The sequence below is a fragment of the Pseudopodoces humilis genome, chromosome 5, assembly GCF_049639895.1.
Source record: "Pseudopodoces humilis isolate 2021_Gansu_Grassland_sample_001 chromosome 5, ASM4963989v1, whole genome shotgun sequence".
In the NCBI taxonomy this organism is placed as follows: domain Eukaryota; kingdom Metazoa; phylum Chordata; class Aves; order Passeriformes; family Paridae; genus Pseudopodoces; species Pseudopodoces humilis.
Window position 1 is genome coordinate 37,432,111 of NC_142204.1, and position 19,737 is coordinate 37,451,847.

Consider the following 19,737-nt stretch of genomic DNA (forward strand, 5'->3'; position numbering starts at 1 on the left):
TCAGTCCTGGCAGCCAAGAGGGCAAACACCATCCTGGGGTGCACTAAACATAGATAACCAGCCGGTCAAAAGAGGTGGTTACACCACTGTATTTAACATTTGTCTGGCCTTGAGTGATGTGTGTGGTTCCACACCCCATGATTTAAGAATTTGAAGGTCCTTTAATGCATCCAGAGGAGGAAGTCTAAATTAGGTGAGTCATTGGGGCATTTGGATAATACCCTTAATAGCATGCTTTAGCTGTTGGTCAGCTAAATTGGTCAGGTAGGTGGATGAGTATGAAAGACTGGACTGCTAGTGGTTAATGACTCAAATATTCATCCACTTTCAATAACTTCTGTAAGAGGCTGTGCTATAAGAGACTGGACTATTGGTACTAATGGCTTAAACCATCCACTGGGTGTCTGGTAGTGATGCACAGTGGTGTCTAGGGTGCAGAAGGGCATGCACATCTGAGGCTACAAGCTGGATTTCCAGATAAGGGAAGAGACTGATACGACGCAAATCCTGTGATGTGGAAAGAGTCCTTCTTATCCTGCCAATGGCCTCCTTTACATAATGAATCATCTGTGAATATTCCCCTTCCAAGTAGGGGAATATTCACAAATAGGGTGAAGATATTCATCTCATCTGATGGGTCATGATTGATTCAACTACGCTGAAGAGACAGCTGCAACATCTTAGAAGATGTCAAGATCCTGATCCATAACATTATATCATCCAGTGTGAAACTCTGTGCCTCGGGGGAGACATGTGGACGTTCCCACCTGAACCCAAGTGAATATAAACCAAACAGATTTTGTGATCCATGGTCTCTTTTCCATGCCCCACTTGATGGATATAGACTGCAAGCATTGCTTCAACACTGCAGCCACTGAGGAGACTAGAAGAGGATGAACAAGATACCATCAGGATCTATGTGAGCGGTTATATTTTTTTCTACTTTGTCACTGTCTTTTTCTCTCCCCACCGCTTATTTTCTTTCAAAGAAAGAAAGAAGTCCAAAAAACTAGGTGCAATTTGGTAATTTGGTAGGAAGGAAGGGAAGAGAGAAAGAAGGCTTTATGAAGGAGATAGTAACAGAGACATAATGAAGACACCGAAGCAAACTGTGTAAGACATCTAAAAATAGTCAGAAGAAAAACTTTGGTAGTAATCCAAGAAAGTTAAGTGTTTGGCAATAGTCCTTGAAGGAGTATTTAATTTAAAACACCTTTGAAAAAGTCCTCATTTAACTCCAAATTTACTCACAAGGAGATAAAAGGTACATTGTCACAATAACATATTTATGGTCCAACACTAAAATAGTACAAATAATTATTCTTTAAGATATCACAGGTCTATAGGAGCACTTAATCACATTGCAGTAAGGAATCAGCTTATAATTTGCCCTGCAAGAAATAGCTCTTTCTTTGTCCTTTGTTTTCCTCTTTTCTGAAAGTTGCTATGCCATCTAGGGCTTTGGACATCAGGATTGTTGACTTTAATTCCAGTCTTTTATTAATAGATCTTCTAGATTTTCTTATTAAATGGAGATGCTTGAGAGGACTACTATACTAGGATGAATTAACATCTAGATTAACTCCTAATAATTTTAGGAAGTCTATTCCTTCTCTATTGGAATTAATAGGTAAGTATATGGAAATGCCTGTGAAGTTTAATATTTCTAAAATTAAGCCAGAGAAATATTCAGAAAAGTACAGAGAAGTGTTCTGTGTGAGAAGCCACTCACCTTCACATGGAAAAAAATGAAACTCAACAAGTCTAAAAGGAATTAAAGGTAAAGCTGTAAAGGTATTTAATAAGATGAAACCTAAAAATATTTTTTTTGTCATATTTAGCATTATCAGGCTTATAATTGTTTTATGATACTAACCATATGGTTCAGCAGGAGACATAAAAGTGTATTAGAGGTTATTAATTCCATTGAATTGAGAACATGATGTGTTGTGGCTTTTTATTAACATTAAACAAGGTAGGAAATTAAATGTCATTAAGATTAATGTTGAATTATAGTGGTGAAAGCTTTGTAGATGTGCTAAAGGATCTTGAGCATGTAAATACTGTCCAAAGATCTAGCACCAATTTGAAAATAAATGTATTTCCAAGTTTTCAAACAAGCTTTAAGAAACTTATCCATACGCCTAAGAGATTCAAAGCCAGATCTGGGAAAAGGGGAACTGAACCTCTCCTGTCCTTGAATATTGCTCTTGACCTGATTAGTTTATGATTTTTTCAGACATACTTAGGAAGAAAAAAATTAGCTACATTTGGGGACAGAAAGCAGAGAGTACAAACACCTCACTTTGAGGAAGAGACTCAAGGCACCTATCTCAAGTGAAGTGACTCCCTACCCAGCAGCACTGAGCTGTGTGATTTCAAATGTCCTACTGTCTTCAAATTTCTCAGCTGCCTACTGTAGGGGGATGGTTATTCAACATACTGTGGGATTGTTTTTTGGGTTTTCAAATGTATGCAACACTAGATACTTCATCTTTCTTGTATATTAGGTGGAGAGCCTGTACACTATTTTCATCCAAACAGATTGCGTTATTAAAAATCAAACTCTACAATTGTGGAGCTTTTAGTATAGATTTAGTACCAAAGGAAAAACAGGAAAAAAGGTTTTGCCTCTACTAAGAAATAAAACATTGACTAAGTACTTGAGTACTTGTGTTTTGTCAGAAGGAGAAGAGGAGGAGGAAGGGGAAGGGGAGTACAACAACAACACTGACAGCTTCAATAGAATTGAACTGATTTGGCCATTAAATATTGTCACATGGTTCCATAATTCCAGAAGTATGTATTGTCAGAAGCAGTGAGACATTATTTGACAGATAGAAAAGCTGTTTATATATTGACAAGTATGGAAAGTTCATTTGTCCTACACAGAAATGGAGAATATATGTGTTACATAAAGGGAAACAACTAACCTTAATAAATCAGCAGTTTCAGCATAAAGGACATAGCCTTTGTAATTTAAGAGTCATCATCTTAAATTTTTTCAAGTGTATAGGTCTCATAAAAATATCCCAATAATTATCACTGACATTAATAAATGGATGGTTTCTGCTAGAAAGGTGTTTTTCTAAACCCCTCTGAATCCTGCTCCTTGACATCCCCAAACACTGGATGAGATCATTAGTGACTACTGTTCACTTAAAAGCTGTCTAAAAAAGTAGGGAAAAAATGATAAAAAAAATACATATATATATTTAGTAAAGTAACATCTTTTTGGTTTGGCCTGATGTTTTACAATTGCTGTCAATGAAGAACAATAATAAAGGTGATTACAAAATAATGGCTTTGATATAGTGCCATAGAGAAAAATCTATTGTTGTGATTGGCTATTATCATCTACTTCTCAGATGAGTGATTGCTAAGGTGAGCAGGAAATTTCATCACAATTCCCAACCACTAATAGGCTACTGCAAACCAGTGTCATAAAGACACACTAATATAGAAAGTGACCAAAGAATTTAAAAACATATCATGGCTGTAACTTCACCATCACCTCCTAGAAGTCTTGCAGTTTCTGAAGTGTGCCTGCATTTAACTTTAATATAGCAGCCACTTATTACCAGGAATCATTTCTATATGAGCTGTCCAACGGGAACATAAAGCTATAATTATATTGCACAAAGATATCCATTAAACACAAGATGTATTCATTATATTACAGACAAGCCTAAATGCCCTGCATCAGATATTTTTAGCAGTACAATATCTTACATATGCTTACTCACATAAATATACTCCCTTAATTGAAAGATATTTGTGCCATACTGATAAAATCCAATGCAAGATGAACAAATAGCTAGTTTTTGGTGACCTTTAAATTTTACTGTCTATTAAGCAGGCACCAAAAAACTTTCTATTTGGAAGACAAGGAGTGTAAGTTTGGCAGTTTCATACATTTTGTGTTAATATTTTTGAACAAGCCTAAAGTATAATAAGTGTTTAGAAATTTTCTTTTATGGACTTCAATTTGAACAACAAAAGTTTTTTTCAATACAGCTACCAAATTATATACAAAAGCCTTTTCCAGTTTGAGATTATTATTAATGATAACATAATCATAGGTATTTCCTAATGAAAAAAACGTTTCATAACATGAAAAAGAGGTGCATTCAAAACTGTAGACAAAAAAAATTACAAATGTGATGGAAGTAAACACCATAAACATGTCTTAGCAGTCAAAGTACAGCTAGAGAAATATAAAGAAAAGTAATTCAGACCATTACTCTAAGATGTGCTAAAAGAACTTAAAAGTTGTGGTGAATGATACGGTTATGGGCAGAGACAAGTAATATATGACATGCACATAGAGCTTAGATAGTTGAGAAAATCTCTTAGATGGTACTAAAATAATGGACAAATATTTCAATTTATTTTTATACATCTTAGAAAGCAAACACATGCAACAAACTTGAAAGAATTAGAGAGGATACGGGAAGTGGCAAGAGATGTTTTTCTTCTATAGATGTTCATCATGTTTATAATTTTCTTAGAAAAATGTGTTTCAGTGACTGTGTCAGTGCAAAATGAGAACTACAATACAATGCAGAGACTCTCAAGGATCTCACCAACCAGGAGGAAATCTTGTTTTTCTCTCTGCATAAATGCCTGCTTGAATGTCTGTAAGACAGATTTCCCACCCGTGAAAATAATTGCCTCCAAACAGAGAAGAGTTTATAATTTTCAAGACTTGATACTTAATGTACAACTTGATGAACTTTTTATAATGTATTATTCTCCTTTTTTTTTTTTCCCAATAAGGAAAATTTCAGATTCTGATAAATAATTTTTAGTGATTGTTTTAGCTAGACGTTTTGCCCTGGAAGTTTCCACTGACTGAAATTAATAATTACAACATGATTGAAACCAAGAGTGATTCTTAAAAATCTGTTCTAGTCATGTCTGAGCAGGAGAATGCAAATATACTCTCCATGTGAGAATTTTATCCAACTGTGCAGACACAGTTATACGCACACAGGTTATAAATAATGTGTGAGGTCCAGTCAAGTCCCAAAGCACTAAGTCTTTTCTTCTTTTGCACCAGTCAACACTAGAGAAAACCTCTGTTGCCATAAAGCTATCTTCCTCAGTGAAACATATTTGGCAAACCTGTTAGTAAAGCAACTGTAGTTGGAATAACCCCTGATATATCTCTACCTTTCTTTTTTATATCATTAGGACACCTTTATTCACCACAGAAATACAAAACTGGTGCTCAAACTATACTTAGAACATTCTGCTCTTTCATGATTGAAGTGAAACAAGATGTATGCAGCAGATAACCTCAGAAAGAAGTCATTCACTAAAAGTTCCAGAATTCAACAAATACTTCAACACCACACTTTGGGTCTAAGATTAGGTCAATTATCCAAAATATGTGATATGCATAAGTGAAATAGCTCTACATCTTTCCTACTTTGTTTTTGTTGTGGGAAAGAAGGTAGGTGGAGAACAGTTGGAGCTCGTGGAACATATGTTGTTTCTTGCTATGCAGTACAGCACAAAAAGTTAATTAGGAAAATAAAAAAAAATGTTATCAGCATCAACAAAATCTTTGCTCTTTAGCTTTTTTACGTAATACTGCATGTTACACTGAGAAAATTAACATATTCTATTCAGGCTACTAGAAACCCTCTTCTGCTTGGATATAAAAAGGACAATGTGGTCATCCTACCACCTTTAGGCTGATCCTTCATCAAAGCTCTGACCTGGGTAATGAGAGCCTTGTAACCAAAGGAACTGAAAAGATCAAGTAATGACATTTTCAGAAATGCTCTGCAGAGTATGTTGCTCACCAATATGAGCTATACTACTGGCTGCAGATCAGGTACTGGTCTGCCTGTGAGATCAGCTGTGGGGTTGGCAAGAATGGAGCCAAGGGGCTGCTGGAATCCAACCCACCACGTCCTTGCCTATCCTTTCTATCCTGAATTTTCCTGAGTTTTTCAGTGTGCAAAAGATCTGCCTCACATTTTTATTATGACATCTTAGTTTTTTCAATACCTTTCCTATGAAGACAGGCTTAGAGAGTTTGGGGCTTTCAGCCTGGAGAAGAGAAGACTCCAAGGAAAATGTTAGCAGCCTTCCAGTAACTAAAGGGACCTTATAAAAAGGAGGATTTACACGGGCAGTTAGTGATAGCACAAGGGGAAATGGTTTTAAACTAATAGACAGGACATTTACATTAGAAGTTAGAAGGAAATTATTTACTCAGAGAGTGGTGAGGCACTAGAACCAGTTTACCAGAGAAGTTGTGGATGCTCCATCCCTGGAAGTATCCCCAAGGCCAGACTGGGTGAGGCCCTGGGCAACCTGATGTAGTGGGTTCCACCCTTTCCCATTGTGGGGTGGTTAGACCTAGATGATATTTAAAGTCCCTTCCTACCCAAGCCATTCTATGATTCTAAAGTTGTCACATCAGGTGTGCTGCTACAAGCAACCTTGCACATACAGACCGTGGGTACCTAAAGCCATGGATTTTTCAGTCTGGTGTTGTAGGATAAAGTCACATTTTGATAGTACTCCCACTGTCCCAGTCTGCTACTTTTAATTTCCAAGAGATAGTTCAGGTCATCTATTTTATAGTCCAGTTTCAAAGAAGTGATGGTCATAGTTCAGGGCAAGCTGTGGGCTTCAGCAATAAGGTGAGCTTACAAAAAGGAGCAAGGGGGGATTGGAGTGGCTTACACTGGCCCTCTGTTAAAAGTAATGTAATGTTAAACACTGCTGTTCATTCAGGCTCATTTCCTAGGTCAGTTTATAGTAATGTAAATACTGGAGAATTTAAGTAGTCAGGTTGGGGATCTGCCTTTCCATCCACCAGTTTCATTGTCGAGTACTCACTGCTGGTTAGGGGTGAAATTAAATAATAATAATATAGATTCTAAAACTTGTAAACAAAGTTTTCCTATGCTTGCCTCTTGGAGTTTTCAGGCACTTTAATCTTTGAACAGATGGTGGGATGAAGATTTTAGCATCTATATTATGAGCATAAGGTCCTTGAGGGCTCCTCAAAGGCTTCAGTCTCTCTGCATCTCATTTAATACGACATATGCTTTATCCTGGCAAAACCTATGTGTAAGAAAGAGAGAATAACAATTAGTCTTGGTCAAGCATTTGATGAGAGAACACCATTCTTCAAAAGTACATTGGTTCATGGACATCCAAGTGTCTTGTGGAAATTAATTTTAATGGAAAGTTTTAATAAACTGTTGATAAATTTTTTAAAGATCATTGAAAAAATTTCATTCTGACAAAGCCAAGGTAATTTCCTCTTTTGCATTTTGATCTTAATATTGTCATGCATAATTGGATGAAGATAAATAAAAGCTGAAGTGTTGCAGTCAAAAAAAAGTACTACATTGCACCAAAAAAGTGCTTTAATCTTGTCGAAGTGGAGCACAACCATAAAACTCTTTGAGAGTTCAGAAAAAAACCTAAAATTAAATTTCTTGATTAGAAAACTTTTATTACCATTCAATTGAAATAAAATGTCAAAATACTGTAGTTTCTCCCTGACCACAAGTTCTGCTGTTGTTTTAATTTGGTCACATAAGATGCAGAGGGTGTTCTCCACAGACAAATAATGCAATGATATAGCAGGTGTGGTTTCTGTTGATGAATTATGGATGGGTAGACAAGTTTCACCTTCAAAACTGGTGGCAAATCAGTTTGTCTCCTGGGCATATAATCAAGATTGCTCTTCTGTTTCTTTCTTTACATGGTTCCATGATTTGAGGTATCCTCCATTACAGCCAGTTACAAAAAGGTATGAAGTAAGGAGAAGAGGAGCGCAGATAGCTACACCTCTGCAGAAGAAGAGATCAGTTTGGTAAGGACTCATCAGTTGAAGAAGACAGCTGAGAGGGACACTGAAGTATATAAAATCAGGGATGACATGGAGAAGGTATTAGAAAATATTGGTAGGTACTCTTCACAGTAGAAAAAAATTGGTAATTGATTCAGAATTTTTCATATACTGCAAATTTAATTTGGGAGTTCATTGACATTCAATGCTTTATGTAACACAAGAGTAAATAATTTAATAAACTACCAGAAAATTTTCCTCATGGAGGAAATGTTTTTCAAGACCTGCTAATCACACCCAGTCAAGTATGAAAGTACAATCTCTGTCTCAGCTAGGTAAGCTGATAGCTGGAAGCTGAGAGCAAATATTTTGTGGTATGTTGTTCTGCTTTAGCTTAGTCTTACTCTCTTTTCATAAGCACAAGGAGATTATGTGGGCTTTTGAATGTTCTCTGTAGGGTTCTTTTAATACTTAGTGGGAATAAAGGTCTTACACAGAAAATAAGTTTTCAGTATCCCTATGGTCACTGGACAGCCTTCACATATTTCAGAACCATTCTGGAAAACATGAGTTCCTGATGATACCTTGGAAAACAAAAGGCTATCAGCTTGTCCATGTGTGCCAATGATGAAACAGGACTGTCAACTTTTTATGTGAAGATGTTCCCTTCTTTTTGCTTGCTTGTTCCTAGCTAAATGGCTGATTTCCTCTATGCATCAAAGCAATCACCGACATCTCTTGTGAAAGTATGTTGTGTTAAATGCCTAAAATTGTTGGATGCTGGGATGGAAAACTTGCTTTGTAGAAGCCACATGTCTAGACCTATGTCTGCCAAAATTAAAATTAAAAAATCTTTTAGCAGAGACTTTTTTTGGTAATTACAGAGGAATTAAACATTTCTATTTCAGTGGGAAGTTCACTTAAACTGCAAGATGTCCAATTTCCTCAGGTTAAAGCAAGTACAATGTACAGTTAGAAAAAAATCCTCTTGAATGCATCATGCTGAGTGAATTATCATCATTCTTGTAACACTGTGGCGAGCGATATAATTAGCAGTGCTAGCAAGGGCGTTGTCTATGAGGTCAGTTTCACTGTATTCTGGCCACTATAATTACCTCCACACTTCTCAGAAAATTGAACTCCTTGTACTGTCTTCTGCCCCCTTAAAATGATGTCTTCCTCCTCCTTTTCAAATCTGAAAATGTGAATTCTCTAGTGACAGTGTGCTCCACCTGCATTTTTGTAAAGCTGTGCTCAAGACCTTATGCCTTCTCTATTTTCCCTCTTTGTACAGGGGACTGTATTTTAAAGCTACTGTCAGGGCATTTTAGTTTGTGGGAACAATGACTACAGACACTGTGGCAGATGGCCCCACCATTGGTGCAAAAACTTCTTCAAAAGAGAGGGAAGCATCCCCTGGGTAGAGGAACCCTGCAACCAGTCCTGTTCAGAAAAATGATTGCATACTTCTGGAAACCAATGAAGCTGGCACTACTCATTGCTTCTTTGGGAAGGATATTCAAACTTGTTTTAAGGTACAGGAAAGACTTCTAATTTTCAGCCTAGTTTTATTGACATAATAACCATCTCCTTTTGAAATAAGAAGCAATTGTACTTTCACAGAGGGCAGAGTGGCAGTGCCAACAATTTCACTGAGATGCTAAACTTTTATGGCAAGAGATTATTTTAAAATCTTGTATACACAGCTTTTTTTTTTCCTTTCTGGATTTCTATTTTTTTTAATTGTTTTGTTCCAAGTTCTTTCTATGTATATATATATATATATATTTATATATATATATATATTTATATATATATATATAATTTTTCTTTTGTCATTCATTGGAAAGCCAGGAATAAGCTATTACATTATGACCTTTCTGTAGCATTTTCCATTGGGACATTAATGGTAGGTTATTTATCATTTTGCTGAGAAGGAATAGATTTCCTGTCTCTTCTCTTGGGGAAACCTTATTTTCACTTGTTTCATTGACTAAATGTTCTCATTATTTAGTCTCAAGTGTATGCCTAGGGTGTAGCCCCAATAATGATTAAGTTATCCTAGCAGATCAACACTATGGAAAATGTTTCTGATACTTAAATATGTCTCACACTTCATTTATTTTTCTGTCCTCTCTTGATTAACTTCAAGCTTGCTTTTTCTTTTCTTTGTTTGTTGCTGTATCTAGCAGTGACATCTCAGTTGTAGCTTTCACGATTAATTGTCACTGTAGTGTTTTCATTATCATAAACACCCAGGACAGAGAAGCCCTTTAATGAATAATTTCCTAAGGGTTACTTTTACATATTACTTGTCTTTCTATCTTGAGCTTTGCAGGTTTTACAAAGAAGCTATTTAAAATCTTGCACAATGGAGAAAATCCTTCACGCTATTCCCATATTCCTATCACATACACATTAACACACAATATGCACTGTTTCCAAGTACATAATGATTTTACTACTGTGCAAAATTCCTTAAAATAGCAGGATTTCATACATTCCCTTGAGCAAACCTACATTTTCAGTCATACAAATTGTTGGTTTGATTCAATTATGCAATTGTTTTTAATAATTTGTTGAATTATATTATTATTGTTATCCATCTTGTAGTACAGTAGTATGCCTTCTGAGTTCCCAGTTACCCTCCTGTAATAAACCCTACTGGTTAGGTATTTATTGTGGGCAGTAGTGGATTAGCTATAAAGATCTGTGCTGGAAATGACTTTATAGGGACAAATCTTCGTTTACTTCCCATGTCTTCAAGTATTTTCTACCTCAGACTGGCATTCAGCATTCATCTTCCAGTGTGTAGGCTCTCAGATATACACTGCAAGCTTTCCATTACATAAGGATGTGGCAATGACTGCAAAGATAAATAACAGGTCCTGGAATTGAGCTTGCCTATGGAACCCATAATTATATGCACTATTTAATTCTTAGCTCCCTCTTTCATTGTGGTTTTTTTTTCCCTCTCTACCTTTTTCAGTACAGGATGAATAAACAATGGATATGACAAGTTTGCAAGGCTCTTGGATATCATCTCACACAATTCCCACGGTGTTGAGGGCAGAAGTCAACCCCTGAACCCCTCCTATTTGGCATTATAGACAAAGCACAAGTGACCATAGGTGCACGTAATGATATTTTCAAGGATTCTAAAAGAGTAACAAAACAAGTAGTGTTAGAAGGTGGAACAGTAAAACAAAGTTAGAGAAGACAGTTTTTCATTGTGATTTTTCAGTTGAAATTGAAGCTACAGGTTCTTTATTGTTGCATAAAATGTTAAGAGGTTTTGAAAGACTGAGACTGTAAGAACTGTAATATGCTACTAAATATTCTTCCAGGAAAACAAAAATTTTCTATTCTCCCTCTTCCAAATGAGAAGAATAAGGAGAAACTAATTTGAAGGGAAAAATGTAAACTAATAAATACACAGCTAAATAATGGAATTGATTAGTGCACCATGGCACTCTGATGACTATTTTTATTTGTGGTAGAAAAATGGGTAATGATATGTAAGAAAAAAAAATCCTTTATTTTTAGTCATTCATTCATTGATTCATGAAAAATTTTGGGAGGAACCACAGTGGTCAAACCTCCCTGCTCAAGCAGGGTCATCCTAGAGCACATTGCATGGGAAGTCCACAATCCCTCTGGGCAATCTGTTCCAGTTCAGGTGGAACTTTCTGTGCGTCACATTCTGCCCGTTGCTTCTTGTCCTGTTGCTTGGCACCACCCATTCATCATTCACTGATGCTAACAGACATAATTGGCTATGCTGATTAATGAAATAGATACAAAAGGCTTTATAAACAATCTACTCTGAATCTAGAAAAAAGGCAAATAAAACCAGGATAGAGAAAAACTAAGTTAGACCTGCCACTGATTTTTCTATACATTTTCTGCAGTCCTCCCTCTAGTTGCCCTTTTTGTTTGGTTGGGCATTTCACTAGTATTCCACAAAAAGGTTGAAAGCAATTGAAAATACTGGTACCAAATTATTATGTTTGTGGTGACTACTGACTACTTTTTACTTTTAACACTCCTTGCAAACACAGGAGCACGTTTATTGTTTCCAGAATGCATGAGCCTTTGAAAAGTATAGTTTTCATAGGTTTAGGTTAAGAAATTTATAGAAAGAAAGAAAGAAAGAAAGAAAGAAAGAAAGAAAGAAAGAAAGAAAGAAAGAAAGAAAGAAAGAAAGAAAGAAAGAAAGAAAGAAAGAAAGAAAGAAAGAAAGAAAGAAAGAAAGAAAGAAAGAAAGAAAGAAAGAAAGAAAGAAAGAAAGAAAGAGAGAAAGAAAGAGAGAAAGAAAGAAAGAGAGAAAGAAAGAGAGAAAGAGAGAAAGAGAGAGAGAAAGAGAGAAAGAAAGAGAGAAAGAAAGAGAGAAAGAAAGAAAGAGAGAAAGAAAGAGAGAAAGAAAGAAAGAGAGAAAGAGAAAGAAAGAAAGAGAGAGAAAGAAAGAGAGAAAGAGAGAAAGAAAGAAAGAAAGAAAGAAAAGAAAGAAGAAAGAAAGAAAGAAAGAAAGAAAGAAAGAAAGAAAGAAAGAAAGAAAGAAAGAAAGAAAGAAAAAGAAAGACAGAAAGACAGAAAGAAAGAAAGAAAGAAAGAAAGAAAGAAAGAAAGAAAGAAAGAAAGAAAGAAAGAAAGAAAGAAAGAAAGAAAGAAAGAAAGAAAGAAAGAAAGAAAGAAAGAAAGAAAGAAAGAAAGAAAGAAAGAAAGAAAGAAAGAAAGAAAGAAAGAAAGAAAGAAAGAAAGAAAGAAAGAAAGAAAAGAAAGAAAGAAAGAAAGAGAAACTGAACTCTCTCTTTCATTCTAGAGAGAGCTTCCCTGGATATCCCACTGAAACAGAACATGTAAGGAGAGTTACATGGATACAGACAAGGTTTAAATTAGGAAAACCATTAAAGCAAATTATATTTTCGTTAACAAAAATTCCTGTATTGAATTCCATTTGTCTGAGGATTCATGCATTACCATGAAAGATTTGTTTAGTTTGGAAACATAAAAAACAAAATTAAATGTTGGGTGGCACAGGGCATTTTCTAGGAATTATTTTTAAGCCAAAGGAAGTGAAAGACAATCATGTGCTATGTATATAAAAAGAATTTCTGAAACATTCAGGGGACTGGGTAGCTCCTTTAGTTTATACAATTTCATTGTTCTAACTGCAGCTTTGAACACTGTAGTTATATGCAATCCTTATCTAGGACAGCAATTAAAACACCTTTCCTCATCACGTAATTATATCTCTGGAGATAATTATGAATTCCATACTTGCATTTTTAACCTTGAATATAATCTCCTGGTTCATGTGTCTAGTTTTGCATAAAGTTCAAGATGAAATAATTTTATCCTTGGAAGTGAGTACCAGGAGTGATATTGCCTGAATAAAAAGTCCATAATAACTTAGATGAAGTGAGTAAAGAAAAAAGAGTATTACAAAATGCAAAATTCCTCTTCTATCTATTGATACTCCTGTAATCTATGCCACAAAAACCCTAGAGATGTAAGTAGTTAAGATATTCTGGTTCTTTTATACAAAGCTGACTTATTTGAGGGAAATCATTAAAGGGATGGAGCATGTCAGAGGACTTACGTTTTATTGATTCCAATTCACTATATATAATCCACTGCAGTTTCAAACGACAACTTGAACTTCTTAAGTGCAGAGGTCAGGTTATATAAGAACTGTATTCTAACACAGAAATGACTTCCACAATGATGCCCAATGAAGAAAATGTTCTATAGTTTATTTATATAATTTACTATTGACCATAGAGATAATTTAGTGTATGGTTTGAAAAGATTTTGCTTACAGTTTTTTGCAGAAGTTTGAAAATAGAAGGCAGATAATTGTCTGAAGAACTTCTGGTTTCATTTTTTTTTAAATTTAAATAGGGGAATAAAGACTTTAGAAGTCAAACCAAAAATCAGAAATTAGTCAAAACAGGACTTTTAGACCTGGTGATGGAACCATTATAACTTTGTCTGACACCAGACCATTTCTCCTCAATCTTGGCAGGTTCCCTTGCCATGCCAACTACTTGGTTCAGCAAGCTCCGTAACACATTCTCCCCTTGCTCCTTCTTGCTTTTTCCAATCCCTTGCAGTAAGCAGTGCTACCCAGACAAACATTTCCATAGTGAGCTATGTGCTCTGAGGAGCCTGAAAAGAGAGTACAAAGAAGATGTAGGGAAAGGGTGGAGTTATGGCTGGCTAGAAGCAAGGTGAATGTAGGGCTTAAATGTTCTTTGTTTTAACAGCAAAAATTAATGCAGATTTTAACAACAAATTGCATCTTGCCTATTAAACTATATATTCAAAAGTAAATAAAATGCTAGAAATTGACAAGGTGGGAAGTATTTGTAATTTTTTTCCAGGCTTTTAAAATGCATTGGTTTTTTTTAAAATTCCTTCAAAAGTCCTTTTCAGAGAAATAGAGTAACCTTCAAGTGACATTTAGTATAGTGATTAACAGCAAAATCCTCTTCTAAACCATGTCCCCAGGTGCCACATCTATGCATATTTTAAATACCTCCAGGGATAGTGACTCCACCACTTCCCTGGGTAGTACATTTTAAAGCCTGATCACCCTTTCGGTGAAGAAATTTCTCTTAATATGTAATCTAAACATCCCATGGTGAAAATTGAGGGCAATTCCTCTTGATATTTAGCAGAAGTGCCCAACCTCCACTTGGCTAAAACCTCCTTGGATGTACTTGGAGAGAGTGATAAGTTCTCCTGGAGCCTCCTCCTCAGACTAAACACCCCCAGCTCCCTCAGCCACTTCTCTTCATTTGTGAATTGGCTATGGACAGTGGCAGCAGTGATTTAAGCTGTAGTAGACTCTAAAGAGATCATTTGTATCTATTTACTAATGAAAGCTGAAATTAATAAACTTTTCAAAAGAATAAATACACTGAAATCCATTGGTGTTTCTGATAATACTGGAAGCATCTCTGTCAAAGTGCACTTCCAAATCTTGTGACACCTCCTGAGTACCAGCAGCAGACAGTGGAGAACAAGTGGGAGTGATATAGAATAAGAATTCAAATTCTTAAATGTTGTAACCCACAAAACAGAGCTTTCAAAATTTTTCCACAAAGAAGAATATTTCACTTAAGTATACATTCATGCAGTAGCTAGAGGATTTCCTGAATGGTACCAGGAAATGGGACCAGATTATTTTTTTTCCTTTGCAGACACAGGAGCATGGTGTTTATGAGGAGTAAATATTGCTTATTAATAGAGGTTAGTATGTTTCCCTTATTTAAAGCATAAACCAGAAGAGTTTTAATAGTCAGTTTCAAGAGATTTCTGTTTGAACCTGTTTATTTTGGTATCTAATAGCATCTGCCAGGGAATTAGCTTCTACAGCTAACAGCAATTACAAGCCTTCATTTCACTGATCCTTGTTAACTCGAAGATGTGGTCAGATAAGTTTCTGATGAATACCTGGATAGGCTGATTATGGCAACATGTACGCTTCAGTGAAGTAGCTACCATGAGTTACTGCTGGAGATCAGTATCAGATCACAGAGGACATTGGATGGATGCGAGTGAGTAACTCTGGCATCCTCAGGGGATGAAACGCAGTAGCTGACTGTGTGCAGTGAGACAAGAATAAGATATCACTAGAGAACAAATCATCTCCCAAAGCAGCATATATCCCAGAGCAATGCAATATTTTCCCTCTCCTTCAATGGCCTTGATTTAAGTTTCTTATAAAATGACAGAATTTGCAGATCTATTTTAATAAAAACCCTATTAAAACTTAAATGAGTGTTAGCAAAGGATTTTTGCTGTGACTCAATTTTAAAATTAGATACAGGTACCTGAGTAACATACATTATGAGAGTCTGTGACTCTATAATTTATAGTTTTTGAAACAATTTTTACTGTAATATTTAATGAAGGATATCTGCAAAGTTTGTAAAAAACTTTTCCTAGGGATATTATGCACTCATCTTTGCACCGTTTTCTCTTTAGATTAAATAAAACATTCAAGATTATTTTGACACCATCAGGTCTGAAAGGAAAAGCACTTCCTTTTATTACAGAAAAGGAGAAAAATATAATCAATGTGAAAAAAGGAACTGTCATATTTCTTTAGAAAGGATAATAGCACAGATAATAGCTCTTAGCTGTCATGTTTGCCAATGTTCTGACAACCCATAAAATGGGAGGAGATCAGGGTTTGGCCCAAACTGTGAACCAAAGTTCTGGACTGTGGGATCAGGGTATCCAGCAATGTGCTCTGACAACCTCTTTAAGGACCTTGTCTGAGCATGCCAGATTCACTTTCCAATATTATCAGATTTTCTTTCTGTAGGACATATCTAATAACTTTTAGTTTTCATTATAGGTTTCTGAGGTTTTTTAATTTTTATTCTTCTTTTTATGAAAGAATTTTCTGCCAGTCAAAGTCTTTGAGTAACAATCCCCTTAAATTGAGCATAAACAATATGCACAGTAGGTAGCTGGCTCCCTCTTTTTCCTAAAATGGCCATTCAGCCCTGCTCTGGGAAGTAACGATTGACATTCTATGGATTATTTTCAAATTATAATAACCTTTGCTTCTGATCCTATTCTTATGTCTTTTAAATAGTGTATTCATTCTAGTGAGGTCTCACAAAAGTTTTGACTAAGATAGCAGTGAGACTGAGCTCCCCTTTTTAATCTCTCTAGCGAGGCTATGATGCGGTGGGATTACAAGTATCAATATTCTGTTGATTTAAATGGATCTCATTTTTCCATTCTTTTCATTCATCACAAAACCCCAATCATTCACTTAGCTCCACTTTTGACAGCAGCATAAGATTTTGCAAATATTTAATACATAGCTGTTTCATTTCATTTTAACTTTCACATGTTCCATGTCCTCAATTAATGGTCAGGTGCTCTTAGGAATTTTAGATTAAGAAAAACAACCTGCAGCTTCCCAATCCAAATAAGTAATATTACTTCTTTGACAATTGGTTTTTATTCTGGCACTTCACTGACTCATGAATACATTAGATTTGCACTTAAAAAGGATCAGAAAACTTCCTACTTCACAGTTTTTAACTCTGAACTAGCATACAAATTTTACATGACAACCCCTCATGGGCCAATTAATTTTTCCAAGCTATTTAGTTGGATGAATATTTACCAGGTTGGCAGAGGAAACATTTAATATGGATGGGTTTGACCACCCAGTATCTCAGCTTTTGCAGATTGTTTTACTTAAAGTACTATTTAATTCAAGTGTCCTCCACTTAGACTTGTACACAAGCTCTCTGAAGGCTGAAACTGGCTCTGGCTCTCAACAGCTCTAATGTTTCTCTCAACCATGATTAAAAGACAAGAATGATTTCTCACTCTGTCAGGTTGTCTCTCACTCAGGTGTTGGGCTGTGCATATGCTGGTTTAAGGTGCTGCTCAGTATGTTGGTTAGTATCATGCCTCTCTCAAGATTTAGATTCCATTCTTTAGCAAGTGCAGATGGAGACACACCAAAAAAAAAAAAAAAAAAAAAAAAAAAAAATCTAAGAAACTTTAATTCTGCTTTTGGCTCTGACTACAGCTGTTAGTGAAGGGATGCAAATTTGATCCTCTCCTTTCCCATAAACTCATTTGCTTTGATTAATGTTAATGGAAATTTAGATAACCTTGAAATTTAAATTGTTCTTTCCAAACAAATTCCAGTAGCCACAACCCTTCAGTCTCTTTGGCAGCACTCAGCTCTCCAGATGAGGTGCAAAGATTATAGAGCTACTCTGGTGTCTGGTGTCAAAGAAGTAAACATTTAATAATGCAATTGCTGCACAATTTGCCTTCACTTTTTGGTTTAGCTCACATTGGAGGCTGTGAAGGATTCACTTTCCCCACTCCCAGTAAAAAATGAAGATGGCTTGCATATATATCCTACCTGTATTTTTGGAGTTTTTCTGGTAGTAGAATTGGAAAATATATGCTAGGGTAGAAAATGAAGCAGAGATGTTAAGAACTTTTTTTCAAGCTTCAGCTACACTGAACTCACTCTCTGAAAACTGGCGTGATCTTTTTACTTTTCTACAAGCTAATTAGGAACATTTATTGAAAAAATTTACTTTATCCAGCAAAATGATGCTGTAGTCTTATGATAAGAAGTGGTAACAAATGAAAGGAAAGTCATTACCTAAGTAATTTAATAAGAAATTATATGATTCTTTGAATAAATTGAAATTCATAAAAGTCGTGAATTATTCCGTGAACAGCTTTTTTATAACTCTGAAGTTTCCAGCAGATCATAAAGTACTACATAATTAGATAGCAAATAATAACAATAATGGAATAGAATACAACAAATATTCTAAATGAGACTGACATAGGTACAGTAAAATTAACTGAGTAAGATATATTTAATCAGATTTTATCAGTTGTCTATATTATTCAATTAGTTTTACCATAATTTCTTTATTATGAAATGATTTTGTAAGTCAATTTTACTCTAGATCTATAGCCCATGCTTCTGCTTTCATTACAGCTGTGGCATAAAGCTAATTGAAGCTTTCACCAATGAACAATGACAGTTATAAGCCAAGCACAAAGGTGATGGCATTTCTATAGCCCTCAGTTCAAAGGGTTCTGTGGGCCTAAACATGGAACACATTCAAAGGACAATAAAGATTTCAGTAATAATGAATTTTTCATGAGTGCAAAATATTCCCTTTTAGGTTGTACAGCCTCAGAGTGACACATTATTTCTTATGACATGCCTCTAAATTTTCAATAGCTGTAGATAATGCTGTGAATAACCTCAGCTTAATTACCCTAGATAGATGCCCACAACTTTACAATGTTGAAAGAGAAATCATTACTAGGGTATGTTTGCCCAGAGAGGTGAGTCACCTGGATATGGGCCAGCTGAAATTCTGGCAAAGCCAGCAACATTAGCAAATCCTCTTTGTTTAAAGACTGATGTTTTATACATTCCAAAATATTTACTAGCTTCCCATGAAATTTGATGACTTTGAGAGAACCAGTCACCTGGAAGTTTTCCAGTTCAAATTCTGATGTTATACAAATAGGGTTTCCCTGAGATAAGTCTCCCTGTTTAAATTTCATACCATGATAGGCGCTGCAACCTTTGCATAAGAACATGAAAAGTAAGGATCAAATCAATATTTGTACTTTAAAAAGTAAAAATGCCTTTGTAAGAGTCGAAATTCTGCTGTTATCTGAGTTCTGTTTTCCATCTTGTGAAAGATATTACCCCCAAAAATCCTTTCTGGTGTAGATTAGCACACCAGACAGAAGATGAGAACATCTGTCAAGAAAAAAAAAGCAAACCATTGTGTCAAGGCTGGTATTTATTGTCTGGGATAAACAATCAGAATGAAGAGCTGTGTCTCGAGGGCAGGGTAGTATGGGATACCAGGACTGGGCTTGAGCAGCAGGCACAAAGCTGATCACACCTAACTACAGCAGGGCATCAGGTGCTGCCTGTTGTGAGAGAAGGTAAATGGACAGAAAGGTTATATAAACAGGAAAATGTCCATGCAGACAGCACCATTTGTTTGGCCACATCATTCCCTCTGAAACAATTACCAAAACTAGAATTTAGAAAGTAAACAATGAGAGACTAAAAATGTCTCTTTACTATTTCTTCTTCCTTTTCTTTTTGGAAAATAAAAAATAAATTAAAAATGAAAACAAAAATTTTAAAAAAATGAACCTAGAAGTTAAATGGCAAAAACTTTGTTTATATGAATTTAGAATTGCAGAGTGAAGCAGAGTTCATGGCCTCTGAAAGCTGTGAACCATACGTCTTTTTTGATCTGTGCTGTAAAACACCAATAGCATGAATTCAAACCTTTTGCCTTCGAACAGGTTTTAACTGGAGAACCTACACTTTTGTCAGTCCATCAATGACAACATCACCA